General features: G+C 61.6%; 1 pseudogene; it reads left to right on the top strand.

Annotated features, from left to right (window-relative positions):
- Nucleotides 1-3626: 3626 nt before the first annotated feature.
- Nucleotides 3627-7525, top strand: LOC144960973 (large subunit ribosomal RNA; annotated as a pseudogene).
- The last annotated feature ends 7125 nt before the right edge of the window (nucleotides 7526-14650 follow it).

The following is a 14650-nucleotide window of genomic DNA, read 5'->3' as shown; positions in this document are numbered from 1 at the left end:
AGCTCTCGCTACGGCGGAAGGACTCTACGCCGGACCTCCCGCGGTAAGCCCCTCCGAGGGCCGAGGGAAAAAACTTTTGTTCTGAGCCGCATTCCCTCAACGGAGTAATATGAATTAAATAAACCCCCCACCGGTAAGATCTGCAAACCTGGGACCTCCCCCATTGCCGACCGTTTGAACTTCGGGCCCTTCCCGTTAGGGCCCTGTACTCGGCTGTCGGAAGACCGTTTACGCGGCGTTACACGCGTTCCCGCTACTTCGCTAGAGTAGTGCGATGGAAATTCGGGCGGTTCCGGAGTCGGGCTCGGTTTTTGCCATACTTTCCGGTGGTCGAATCTGAATTTGCCCCAAAAAAAATTTATATTTATTTTATAGTTAGTCCGCAAGAGAAAAGTTGCTACCATAACCCAGGGGGTTTGGGACTTTAGTAGGTGAAGCGGTCGTCGGTCGGAATAATAGAAATTGAAGCTAGGCGCGCCGAAAGGCGCGCGGTTGGCCTCTGGTACACCCCACGTCACCCAGCGCCATGGACGAAGAGCGTGGTCGTATAATCCGGAGTCGTCCAGGTTAGCTCCTCGGTAGAGGACCTGAGACGTGTGAGCACAGCGAGCGTTGTCCGGGCGGTCGGAGCATTCCGACCCATCACGAGAAGGGCCGAAGGGGTGAGACGTTTTTGCGGTAGAGTCGAGAAGTGCCTCGGCGAGGAGTCGAGCGCTGGAGGTTTCTCGGCGTCTGGGCGTATCGTCGTGTCGGCGCCCGTACGCCTCCTGTCCGCCAGCTGGGTCCGTACCCGCCGGGTTGGAAATGGATACGCCTACAGTTTGAGTTACTGCCTGTAACTTATGCTTGTCTTGATGATTAAGCATGCACCGCCTAGTACTCACCCTACACAGAAGGGGAGCCGCGAACTGCTCCGAATCTCGTCGATAGATACACGGGTGGCGATGTTTTGTCCGACACCGTGTAGAATCCCCAGATCTAATACGACAACACGAGTCCTCCTCCTAACGGGGTTACCTTTCCGCTGAGATGGTGCGCATTTATAGATCTGACCGGCGGCGTGGTTAACGCCGCCCCCGCCAGGCTGAGGTAACTCTGGTGATGTGACGACCGCTGTTAGCGGCGTGCCCGTTTCTCGCCGCTTCCCATCAAATTTAGAACGCCCTGGGCAAGAGCCCCCCTTTGGCTACGGGTGTACGGAGGATCAGGGTTCGATCGCCGGAGAGGGAGCCTGCGATACGGCTAACCGCACGCTTAAGGGTGGCAGCAAGGCAGCAACTTACCCACTCTCCTCACGTGTGAGGTAGTGAAGAAAATGAACGGGCCTGTGCTCGCATGCGAGCCCTATCGGTCGGATTGGTCGCAGACCAAACCGTTCCGTTGATGACCTTATCGGAGGGCAAAGCCCTGGTGCCAGCAGCCGCGGTAATTCCAGCTCCGATGGCGTATGTTGTTAGTTGCTGCTTAAACGCTCGTATTGGATCTCAGAGGTGACGGCAAATCGACAAACCGCGTGACGTTGCCCTGGCCCGCGATTATGCACCGTCGTGGTTGGGGATGGAGCTAGCGTGCCTTCCCGACGGTGCGCTGCAATCGACCCTCGCGGACGGATCTCGCCGGGCATCGCTTGCCGCGCTTCCGGTTTAGTCACTTACCTCATAAGCCGTGTCCGGCTTGGTACGACGTGGCGTAGCTGGGCCGACACTAAGGTACGGGCGGGATTTCACCCCTGAATCAATTGGAGTCTCAAAGCAGGGTCGTGCTCGCACATCTTTGCTGGAACGATGTGAATGACTCCACCGCCCCCCGTCAATGTAACCACGGACCGGTCTCCGAGGGGCGGTAGGCGCGGTCCTATAGAGAAGGCCCGGGTTGCGGCGAACTACCGGCGGGAGGGGGGTATCCGACGACGCGGTGGGACGAACAAGAAGCGAAGGCACCGGCCAAGAGCGCGTGCCAACGTTGATCATGAACGAAAGACGTAGGAACGAACCGCGATCAGGTAACCGCGGTATTTTTCCGACCGTCAACCATGCCGACACGGTTTATCGCGGGGGACGTCCCCTATGGGGGGAAACCTCGCGAGTCCCCGTAGAAATCCCAGATGTGCCTGGGCTCCGGGGTGAGTTACGGTCGCAAGGGCTGAAACTTAAGGAATGACGGAAGGGCAAACCTACCAGGAGTGGAGCCCTACGGCTCAATTTGACTCAACGACGGGAAAGCTTACAAGTTCCCGGACACCGCGAGGATTGACAGACTGATGCTCTCTCCTAGATTCGGTGGTGGTGGTTCCATGGCCGTTGCTAGCCCCGTGAGCGATCCGACTGGTTCATTCCGATAACGGGGCGAGACCAGCCCCTGGCGGATAACAAACGCGGCAGTCCAAGAGGGGTCCTTCCACGGTTGGGTCGGCGTTTCGGCCTCCTCGGACGCCGTTCGTCTATCCCCAATCAGGAGAGTGCGGTGCCCACGGACCGCCGTGTCGCGCAGGCGCGGCGTCCTGCAGGATTTACCTCGAGCAGTGCGTAAGAGATGGAGCCATAACAATTCTGTGATGCCCTTAGACGCCTGGCTGCACGTGGTTGCTACAGTGTGTGCGCCAGCCCGAGCGTGTAGACCGTAGAGCGTAGTAGTCTTCAAGTCCGGGTTCGGTCTTCCTGCGCGTTGGGCCGTGAAACTCGGATTGATCCACGTATTCACGGGTCAGCATCCCGGCCGACTACGTCCCAGCCCTTTGTAACCCCGCCCGTCGCTGACCGGCTACGTGTGACGGGCGCAGCCAGCGGCCCCGAGAGGCCGGCGGAACGGTAGCTTCGCTCCTGCGAATCGCAAGTCGTGGTGTCGCGATGTCGCCCGACACAGCGCAAGCTGCCCCGAGAGGGAACAAGTAGTAACCAGGTACCGAAGTTGAACCTTCGGTAGGATCACGTCCGATTTCGTTTTGCCCCATCCCGCCCGACGGGTGGAAGGGGTTAAAAAAACACTGACCTTTGAGGCCAGGCTGCTTCCCATTGCCGGGGGAGCGGTCCAGGCCCGATAAACGGGCGGCGGCGATGGCGCCGCGAGTAACCGCGCGCGCAACGCTTGCCCCCGGCCCACCCATTGTCGTCGTTTGGCCCTTAAGCGAGAGAAAATAAATACAACGCTTTGGCGGTGGATCACTCGAGCTCGCGCGTGCCCGATGAAGAGTCGCCGAGCCGTATTGAGTCGTGTGAACTGCAGCTGCCTCAATGAACCTTCGACGTCTGAACGCAAATTGCGGCCGTGGCGTAAGTCACCGACACGTCCGTATGAGGTCGGCCCTACGACGTCGCCGCAACCGTCTTCTCGGGGACTGATGCGGCCGCGACGTGCCGTACCGTCGGTCCTCCGTCCTACTGGCGTCCGGTAGATCCGAGGGTCCCGTCTTACCGACGGGGAGACGTCGTCCCCACCCTGCCCTGTGTATGGCGGGGGACGACGAATAAGGACGCGCACCTGAAGACGGGGAAGCACGCACGCGATCGTGGCTGCTATCTTCCACAAACCTCGGCCTGCTCGATGTACACGCGAGCGAGGGCTTCGTTGGGGTAGCGGGGAAATAAGTATACACGCGCGGCGAACCCGACGGATTGGGCGATCTTGCCGACCCTCATATCTGACTAGGGTACCCGCCGAACTAAAGCATTTCAGTAAGTCGAGGAAAAAAAACCAACGGGACTCACCCAGTAACGGCGAGTGAAGCGGAAGAGCCCAGCGCTGAAAACCTTCCCCTGGGCCCGTGCCCGCGGGGAGCTGTAGCGTTCGGGTCGGTGTCGAGCGGATCGTGAGCGCCGCGCAGTCTTCTCAGCGTGGCTTGCCCAGAGCTGGTGCCCGGCCCTTGCCGGCGGGCGCTCCCTCCGCCGACCTCGACCCCGGATTCGGGTTGCTTGCAGTGCAGCCCGAAGCGGGTGGGTAAATCTTCACCTAAGGCTATGAACCATGCGCGAGTCCGATAGCGAACGAAGTACTGTGAGGGGAAAGTTGAAAAGAACACTGAAGAGAGGTGCAACAGCGCGTGAAACCGCCAAGGTGTATAAACTGACGAGCGAAGCGACGTGTCCCGCCGTGTCGGCTGGTCGCACCGTGGCCCCCCGCGGAGGCGCCCCGAGACGGGACGCCTTCCGAAGTTTCGGGGTCCGGGCGCGTGCCCACCACTGCGGGTTCTCACGTGTGCCACCGGCACCCCGTCCCGTCTCGTCGCGTCGCCCTATCGGGACGTCGGCCTGCGGAATCGTGGCGCGAGTTGGCACGAGGTGAAGGCTGTTCGTATTCGGGAGCCGTGGTCGACCGCGGCAAACGGCTGCGGTTCGCCCCGGGGGGTTTCGGCCCGCCCGGGCCGGGCGGCATTCCGGTCCGTCGAAAGGTGCGCAGCGTAATTCCGGTACCGTGCCCCGACCGTCTTGAAACACGGGACCAAGAGTTCGACGACCTGTTGTGCGAGCCGCAGGGTTTCCACGAACCCCACGGCGAAGTAAAGCGAGAGGCCCTCGCGGGCCGAGGGCGGGATCTCTCTGGCGACTCACCGATTTTCCCCGGAGCGCACCGCCGGCCCGGCGGTCGTCCGCGTTGACGGCCCTGTCGAGCAATGAGGCAGGCTCGGGACCCGATAGATGTGATCTACGCCTGAGCAAAGTGCGAAGCCGGGGGGAAACCTGGTGGGAGGCTCGAAGCGACCTCTGAGTGCAAATCGACCGCCCCGATATGTGCGTAGGGGGCGAAAGACCATCGAACATCTATAGCTTGTTCCCTCCGAATTTTCCCTCAGGATAAGCCCGGTGCCGCCGAACGATTTTCACACGGTAAAGCGTAATGGTAGGCGGCATCGGGGGCCGAAACGCCCTCGTCCTACTCTCAAACTTTCAACGGGTTGAGGCCCAGACCCTCCAACGCACTGGCCGGCCAAGAATCACGGGTGCCGATGGGCCATTTTCGTAAGCAGAACTGGCGCTGCGGGATGAACCGAACGCCCGTTGTGGTGCCCAATCGCAGGCGCTCACGGGAAAGCTAAAAGGTGTGGGGTCGTACGGACAGCAGGGCGGTTGGCCACGGACGCCTGAATCCGCCAAGGAGTGTTAACAACTCACCTGCCGAACCGAACCAGCCCTGAAAAGGATGGGCGCAGAGCGTCGGACCCACACAACGGGCCGCCCCGCCAGCGGGATGGTTGCGACTCCCCTCCCCGGGCAGTCCGGGGCGATAAGGAGGAGCGCCGCGTTGGCGTGAAAGCCGGGAGCGATCCCGTACGAGCCGCGCGGTGAAGGATCTTGGTGAGTAGCAAATAATGAACGGTAGAGTACTTTTCAAGGCCGAAGTGGGGAAATGTTCCGCGGAACATTGCATTTACGTGGGTGATCGCCTAAGTGGCGGGTTCTTCGGCTCCCTTGTCCTGAAGCGGGTACGAAACAAGCGCCGGCGGGCGGGCCGACGGGCCGCCGCGCCTGGCCTGTTCATCACCCTGTGTCGACCGCCGAAAGGGAATCAGTTAAGGTTCGCTCGGACCGGGCGGCGGAGAACGCCCGCCCCTCGTCCGCGAACTAACGTTCCGCGTGGGGCGCCGCGTCGACGCCGACAGAACGGGGAACGCTGCCGTGGGCACCCGGAGAGCCGTCTCCTCTTTTTAAGGTCTGGTTCGCACCTGGAATCGGGTCGGACCGATGAAAGGGCTTGCCAGGCGAAAAGCGTCGCCGTAATACATGCTCGTCCGGAGCCGCTCACGGCGGTCACGAGAAAACCCCCGTCGAGGGCACGTCCAACTCGCCTGCCCCGGCCGTACACAATGCCCCGCAGCAGGTCTCCAAGGTGAGCAGCCTCTGGTCCATGAGTAAAATGTAGGTAAGGAAGTGCGGAAAATGGATTCCGTAACTATCGGGAGAAGGATGGCTCTGAGGCCGGACGGTCGGGCTAGGAGGAAGCGGGCAGAACCGCACGCACCCAGAGGGGACACTCCGAGGGGGAGAGACGTGCGCGGGAAACCCGTGGGGGCCCCCGGGCCGAGCTGGGGGGCCTCGCTCGGCTGAAACGCCCCCTTCGAGCGGGCGCCGTTTGGACTGCGGCGTGGACAACCGACGCGAACCTCGCGACTCACTGACTGTCTCAGAACAGTCACGGACAGGGGGGAAGTCCGACTGTCTAATTAAAACAGGAGCTCTCGACAGAGCCTGAAAAGGTGTTTACGGGACTGATACCTGCCAGTGCTCAGAATGTCCAAAGAGAAGAATTCGCATAAGCGCGGGATTAAACGGCGGAGTAACTATGACTCACTTTAAGGTAGCCAAATGCCTCGACGTCTAATTTAGCGACGCGCACGAAACGGATTAACGTAGATTCCACCACTGTCCCTATCTACGCCCCGCGAAATCCTCAAGCCAAGTGAATCGGAGGGCTTGGGTGAAAGCAGCGGGTGAAAGAAGAACCCTGTCGAGCTTGACTCTAGTCCGACTGCTGAGGAGGATCGTGGGGGTGTGTAGCATAGCGTAGCGTCTTCGGCGCGACAGTGAAATACCGCTACCCCCTCGGAACCTCCACTACCAACGACGTGAGTGGGGACTCGTCGCCTTCTTGCAGGTAGTGAGGCGTACGAAGGTTCATACGCCACAGCCGCCGTCGCCGTCGCTCGGAGTCCCACCGACTCCCCCGACGCGGTCACGACGGCGCCAGCGACCCAGCCGTGGACAGAGCCTCGGCCGGGAGTTTACTGGGCGGAACATCTTCTAAAGACGCAGCTAAGGTGTCCCAAGGCGGGCTCAGCGAGGACGGAAACCTCGCGTAGATCAAAATGGCAACTGCCCTGCTCGACCAGTAATTTTCAGTACGAAATACTGGCCGTGAAAGCGTGGCCTATCGATCCTTTCGTACGTGGGAGTTTTCAAGCGAGAGGTGTCAGAAAAGTTACCACAGGGATAACTGCTTGTGGCGGCCAAGCGTTCAAGCGACGGTCGCGATTGATCCTTCGATGTCGGCTCTTCCTATCATTGCGAAGCAGAATTCGCCCAAGTGTCGGATTGGTTCACTATTGACCCCAACAGGGAACGTGATCTGGGTTTAGACGGCGTCTTGAGACAGGTAGTTATATCCTACTGATGAAGCGCCCTTTGCCACGGAAATCTTGCCTCAAGCAGAGAGGAACGGTGCGTTTCGGACCTCGGTTCCGCGCGTCCCGGTCGTCAGGCCATGCGCCAGCTACGTCCGTGGGATGTACGACAGAACGCCCTCTAAGTCGGAAGCCCCGCCCGTGAGCAGGGTGAGCTTAGCTAGGGCCCTGAGCGTGCAGGCTACATTAAGCCGGCAACCCCTCGGTTCGTCCGGCTAGTGCCGTGACCGTCCCGCTCGTCACGCGCGCTAGAAATCTGTGGTGCCGTGGCTGTGTCTGTATCATCACGTCCGTTTTAGGGGGCAAGAAATCGCTTGCGGATCCCACCAGTATAACCGTCGGGGTGTTGAAGCGTATAGAGCAGTCCTGGTACGCGGCTATCCGTTGAGACAAAGCCCCGACGCTGAGATTTTCCTCCATCAGGGTTTTGGTCTCGTTCTCACCGAATCGCACCCGGCACGGCACGGCCCTGCCCGATCGGCCATGGCCTTCGAGTCCCTTGCCTCCGCTTCGGCTCTGGCATGCAGGCGTTGCGGCGCGGGCGGCGGCTGCGGTGCTATAGTGTCATAACACGTATAAATTCATTTACTTACTTTACTTGACTTTCTTCTTCAAAGTTCAAACTCCTATAGTTTGGCCCACGGGCCGGCCAACTCGGTCCGGGGGTTCAAATCCCGGTTGGGGAGCTTTATTCATAAGATTTTATCGCCTCGTCGATTCGAGTGCTTTACCGCACGGGCGTCCCTGGGTAAGAAGTCTCTCGCTACGGCCGAGAAGGACTCCTAGCGCCGGACGCTCCCCCGTAAGTCCCACCTAGGGCCGAGGAAAAAACTTTGTCGAGCGCATTTCCTCTACGGAGCGAATTTTGAATGAAATAAACCCACCACCTAAGATCGTACTCTGGGACCTCCCCATTGCCGACCGGTTTAGAACTTCGGGGCCCTTCCCTGTTAGGGCCCTGTACTCTTCGCTAGCGAAGTGTTAAACGCGTTCCGCACATCGCAGAGTCGGCGATCCGACCTACTCGTGCTCGATCGAGTGGCCCACGTGCCGGCCAACCGATGCCGAGGGGTTCAAATCCGGTGGGTGTGTGGGGGAGCGGTTATGGGTGATTCGTTGGTGGGTGGGACGATTTTTTAATCGCCTGGGGGTCTAGTCGATACGAGGCTTTAACCGCATCGGGGGCGGTTTCCCCCCCCTGGGTAAGAAGCTCTCGCTAGCGGCCGGAGAAGGACAGCATAGCGCCTGGACGGCTACGACCTGCGGTAAGAGCCCTCCCGAGGGCCGAGGGAAAAAACTTGGTCGAGCGCAATACCCTCTACGGAGCGGATTTGAATGAAATAAACCCACCACCTATGATCGCACTCTGGACCTGTTTCCCCATTGGCCGACCGGTTTTGAACTTCGTCGGCCCTTCCGTTAGGGCCCTGTACTCGCTGCTGTGTTAAAACGCGTCCCGCTACATTCGCTAGATCGGGCGAATCCGACGACTCGGCTCGATCGAGTTGGGCCCACGGGCCGGCCACCCTGCCGGGGTTCAAACCCGGTTTTGGGAGCTTTATATCATACGATTTTATCGCCTCGTCGATTCGAGATTTACCGCACACAAAGGGGGGGGGCCCCCCCCCCCCCCCCCGGGGGGGGGGGGGGGGGGGGGGGGGGGGACCCTGGGGTAAGAAGCTAATCGCTACGGCGAGAAGGACTCTAGCGCCGGGACGCTCCCGCGGAAGCCCTCCGAGGCCGAGGAAAAAAGACTTTGTGTCGAGCGCATTTCCTCTACGGAGCGAAGATTTGATAATGAAATAAACCAACCACCACCATGATCTGCGCCTGGGACCTCCCCATTTCCGACCGTTTTGACTTCGGCCCTTCCCGTTAGGGCCCCTGTCTCGCTTGGCGGAGTTTAAAAAAACCGTTACCCCGCTACTTCGCTAAGTCGGGCGATCGACGGACTCGGCTCGAACGAGATTGGCCCACCGAGGCCGGCCAACCGAGCCGTGGTCAAATCCGGTTTGGGAGCATTTAATTCATACGATTTATAACGCCTCGTCGATTCGGGCTTTACCGCAGCCGGGCGTCCCTGGTGTAATAATCACTCAGCCTACGCTACTGCCGAGAAGGACTCTAGCGCCGGGACGCTCCCGCGGTAAGTCCCCACCGAGCCGAGGAAAAAACTTGTGTCGAGCGCATTTCCTCAACGGGAGCCGAATTTGAATGAAAAAAAACCCACCACCGATTATCGCAACCGTGGACCTCCTCCCCATTGCCGACCGGTTATTGAACTTCGGGGCCCTTCCCGATAGGGCCCAGTACTCGCTTGGCGGATGTTAAACGCGTTCTCCGCTACTTCGCTAGATCTGGCGATCGACGACTCGGGCTCGATCGAGTGGCCCACGGCAGCCAACCGGTCCGGGTTTCAAATCCCGGTTTGGGAGCTTTATTCCATACGATTTTATCGCCTCGTCGATTCGAGGCTTTACCGCACCTGGCGTCCAAGGTAAGCAGCGCTCGTCTAAACGTGGCCGAGAAGGGACCTAGGCCGGACGGCTTTCCCGCGTTAAGCCCTCCTAGGCCGAGGTAAAAAACTTTGTCGACCGCATTCGTCCTCTACGGAGCGTATTGAATGAAATAAACCCACCACCTATGATCGCACTGGGACTCGCCCATTGCCGACCGGTTTGAACTTCGGGGCCCTTCCCTGTAGGGCCCTGTACACGCTTGGCGGAGTGCTTTTAATCGCGTTCCCGCTACTTCGCTAGAGTCGGGCGACGACGACTCGGGGCCTCGATCGAGTTGGCCCACGGCCTGCCAAACCTGTCCGGGTATCAAATCCCGATTTTGAGCTTTATTCATACGTATATTATCTCCTCCGTCGATTCGAGCTTTACCGCACTGGGCGTCCCTGGGTAAGAAGAGCACTCGCTACGGAGCCGAGAAAGGACTCTAGCGCGGTGACGCTCCCGTCGTAATCCCACGAGGGCCGATGGAAAAAATTTGGTCGAGCGCATTTTCCTCTACGAGCGAATTTTTGAATGAAAATAAACCCACCTCCTATGATCGCACGCACCTTGACCTCCCCATTGCCGACACGTTTTTTGAACTTCGGGCCCTTTCCCGATAGGCCCTGTACTCGCTCGGAAGACTGTTTGACGCGGCGTTAACGCGTTCCCGCTACATCGCTAGAGTAAGTGCGGATGGAAATTCGGGCTGTTCGGAGGTCGGGTCTCGGGATTTGCCATAAATGTGCCTGGGTCGAAATCGATTTGCACCAAAAAAATTTTTTTTTTTTAGTAGTCCGCTAGAGGCAAAGGGCTATCCTACCAGGGTTTGGGACGTGTAGTAGGAAGGCGGTCGTCGCGGAAAAATTGAAATGTAAGCAAGGCGAGCCCGAAAGCGCGCGGTGGCCTCTGGTACACCCACGGTCACCAGCCCTGGGAAAGACGGGGGTCGGAGCCCCGGGGTCGGTCCCAGGTTACCCCCCGGGGGAGGACCTAATCGTGTGAGCGCGAGCGTGCCCGGGGGGGCGGAGAAAAGGGGCCGACCCAGCACGGGGAAGGGGCCCCCGGGGGGGAAAAATTTTTGGGGGTAGAGTCGAGAAAAGGGCCCTCGCGAAGGAGTCGAGCGCTGGGGGGTTTCGGGGGGGGCTTTTTGGTCGCCGGGCGCCCGTAGCCCCTGTCCCGCGGGTCCGTCCCCCCGGGTTTTGGAAAAGGATACGAAAACCCGGTTTATCCTGCCTGAAATCTTTGCTTGCTTGGGTTAAGCCATGCCGCCACCACCCTACACAGAAGGAACCCAAACTGCTCATATATCGGCGATAATACCGGGGGGGCGATGTTTGTCCGGACACCTGGGGAACCCCAGGCTAATACTGCCCCCGTTCCTCCTCCTAAGGGGTTACCTCCCGGGGGGGGCCCTTTTTTATGGATCTTGACCGGGGGGGGGGTTTTAACCCGCCCGCCAGGTGAGGCGAACTCGGGGTATGTGACGACCGTTTTTGGGGGCGCCCCCGTTTGCTCGCCGTCCCCAAAAATTTAGACGGCCCGGGAAGAGCCCCCCGTGTTGGCTAGGGTGCGGAGGATCAGGGTTCGATCCCGGAGGGGGACCTGCGAAGGGCCCCCCCACGCTTAAGGGTGGCGGGGGGGCCGCGCAACTTACCCCACCCCACACGGTGGGGAAAATGAAAATAATTGGGGGCGGGCCCGCTGCGAGCCTGGGGTCATTGAGCGTCCCCCAAACATTTGCCGTTATGACCTATGGGGGGAAAAAGCCTGGTGCCAGCGCCGGGGGTAATTCCAGCCCCCTTTTGGGTATGTTGTATTGCGGGGGGCCCGGTTTAAAACGCTCGTAGTTGGACCCCTGAGGGGGGCAGCGACAAACCGGGGGGAAACGTTCCCCCGGCGATTATGCACCGTCGGGGGTTTTTGGGGGTGGGCAAGTTTTTGTTTTTCCGGGGGCCCGAACCCCCCCTCCGACGGATCTCCCCGGGGATCGCTGCCCTCGCTCCCCGGGTTTGGTTCTTCCCTTTAACCGTGTCGGTTGGGGGTTTTTGGCGTATCGGGGGCCCACACAAGGTACGGGGGGGGGTTCCCCCCGAATCAAAGGGGGGTCAAAGCAGGTCGTTGCACAGCTTTCCCGGGGAAAGATGTGATGACCCACCCCCGAAAAGTAACCACGGGCCGGTCCCCGGGTGGGGGGGGTGGGCGAGGTCTATAGGACGCCGGGGGGGGCGTACTCCGGGGGGGGGTGGAATCCGACGATCGCGGGGGGGAAAACCCCAAGAGCGAAGGGCACCGGCCAAGGCGCCTTCGTTGATCATGAAAAAAGGGTCGGAGGAACGAACGGATGGGTTACCCCGGTATTTCCGACTAACCTGCCGCCCGGGTTTTTCCGGGGACGTCCCCTGTGGGGGGCCTCGCGGGGCCCCCCGGGAAAAAAATTTTGGCCTGGGCTCCGGGGGGGGTACGGCGAAAAGCGGGAAAATTAAAGGGGAAAAGGGGAAGGGGGGCCCACCAGGGGGGACCTGCGGCTAAAATTTTACCAAAAAGGGAAGCTTCCGGGGCCGGACACCGCGTAAATTTAAAAATGAGGCCCCATGATTCGGGGGGGTGGTGGGATGGCCGTTGTACCCTGGGCGACCTTTCTGGTTCTTTCCCCATAACGGGGGAGCTCGCCCGGCGGATAAAAAAAAGGCGGTAAAGGGGGGCCGCTGGGGGGTTGGGGGGGGGTTTCGGCTCTCGGGTCGGGCGTCGGCCCCACCGGGAGGGCGGGTCCCCCCCCCCCGGGTCGCGCGGGCCCCCGGTCCGGGGGGGGGTTTCCCCCGGGAGCTTTTGCGGGGGAGATGGACCTAACAGGCCCTGTGATCCCTTGGGCCCGCCGGGGGGGCACGTGGAAACAGTGGGCGCCCCCCGGGGGCGGTGTAGCCCGTGAGCGTAGGAGTCTTCCTGTCCGGGGGGGGTTTCCCCGCATTTTTGGGGGGGGGAATTCGGATCCCAAAGTAGTCACGGGTCGCACCCCCTGCCGACTACGTCCCTCCCCTTTTTTCCCCACCCCCCCTCGCTCCCCTTTGGTGGGGGGCGCAGCCGGGGGCCCCCGGGGGGGGCCGCGAGAGGGGGCTTCGGCCCTGAAATCGCAGTCGTTCGCGTGCCCGGCCCCCAACTGGCGCCCCCAGAGGGTAAAAGCGAAAAAGTTCCCTAGGGAACCCCGGTGGGAAAACCCCCCCATTTCGTTTTGCCCCCGCCCGCCGAGGGGTGAAGGGTTAAAAAAACACTGCCCCCTGAGGCCGGGTGCTCCCTGGCCGGGGGCGGTCCAGGCCGAAAAAACCCGGGGCGGGGGGCGTTGCGCCGGAGTAACCCCGCGCGCACGCTTGCCCCCCCCACCCTTTTTTCCCTCGTTTGGCCCCCTTTGCGGGGAGAAAAAAAAAACAAAATTTGGGGGGGATCCCCGCTCGCGCGTCGTTTTTGAGTGCGGCCCCCCCCTATTGAGTCGTGTGAAAAACAGCTGCCCATTAACATCGACGTCTTAAAAACCCAAAATTTCGGCCGTGGGGGGTAAGTCACCGCCACGCCCCTATAGGGTTTGGGGGCCCCACACGGGCCCCAACCCCGGGGGTTTTCGGGGATGGGGCGCGAAAAGTGGGCCCTACCGGGGGGTCCCCCCCCCGACGGCGGGCCCGGGGGAAAGAGGGGGTCCCGTCTGACCACGGGGGACTCGTCCCCCCCCCGGCCCCCTGGGGGGGGGGGGGCGAGAAAAAACCCGCACCGAAGGGGGGAAGCACGCACGCGTCGCGCTTCTTCTCACCCCGGGCCCCCCTCGATTACACGGGCGAGGGCTTTGGGGGGAAAGGGGGGAAAAAAGTATAACGCGCGGGGGAAAACCCCAGGAGGGGGATCTGCCGACCTCATATCGGGAAAGGGGGGACCCGCCGGGAAATAAACTTTTTTGTAAGGGGGGGAAAAAAAACCCCAAAGGGGACTCCCCCAGTAAAAGGCGATTGAAGCGGGAAGAGCCAGCCTGAAACCCCCCCGGGCCCGCCCCCGGGGGGGCTGTAGCCCTTCGGGGGGGGGGTCGAGCGGGGGGCGGGGCGCCCCGCGAGTCTTCTCGAGCGTGGGGGGCCCAGAGGGGGGGCCAGGGGCCCCTTTTCGGCGGGGCCCCCCGGCCGACCTCGACCCCCGGGTCGGGGTTTTTCTTGGCGTGGGGGGCCCCGGGGGGGGGGGAAACCCCCCCAAAAACTAAGTACCTGCGCGAGCCGATAGCGAACAAGTACTGGGGAAAGTTGAAAAAAACTCTAAAAGGGGGCAAAGCGCGTGAAAAACCCCCCAAGGGGGGGAAAAAGGGGAGCCGGCGACGTGCCCGCCGTGGCGGCTGGTGCCCGTGCCCCCCGCGGAGGGCCCCGGAGACGGGGACGCCTTCCGAGTTCGGGGGGTTTTTTGGGGGCGTGCCCCCCACGGCGGTCCCCCCCTGCCACCGGGACCCCGGGGCCCTCGCCGCGCCCCTATGCGGGGCGCCCGCGGGTCGTGGGGGGGAGTTGCACGAGAGCGGTCCCTATTCGGGGGGCCGTGGGGGGGCCGCGGACAAACGGCGGGGGGTTCGCCCCGGGGGTTTCGGCCTCCCCCGGGGGGGGGGTTTCCCGGGGGGTCAAAGGGCGCCCCGTTATTCCCCGGGGGCCCCCCCCCCCCCTCTTGAAAAACGGGCCAAAAGGGTCGGACGCCTGTGCGAAGCCGCAGGGTTTCCCCAAACCCCACGGGGAAGTGAAACGGAGGCCCTCGCGGGCCGGGGGGGGGGATCTCCGGGGGCCCCACCCAGTCCCCGGGGCGCACCGCCGGGCCCGGGGGGCGCCCGTTTTTTACGGCCCCCCCCCGGGGCATGAAATGCAGGGGCGGACCCCATAGATGGTATCACGCCTGAGCAGAGCAAGCCGGGGGGAAATTGGGGGGCCGAACGACTTGACCGGGGGAAAGACCCCCCGACTTGGCGGTTTTGGGGGAAAGAAAAAAACGAAAACCTCAATTTGCTGGGGTTTCCCCCCCAATTTTTCCCCCA

Source organism: Berghia stephanieae, unplaced genomic scaffold, assembly GCF_034508935.2.
Source record: "Berghia stephanieae isolate SIO BIC M18660-M18661 unplaced genomic scaffold, UCSD_Bste_1.3 scaffold114, whole genome shotgun sequence".
Classification (NCBI taxonomy): Eukaryota; Metazoa; Mollusca; class Gastropoda; order Nudibranchia; family Aeolidiidae; genus Berghia; species Berghia stephanieae.
This window is presented reverse-complemented; position numbering and strand designations above follow the sequence as displayed.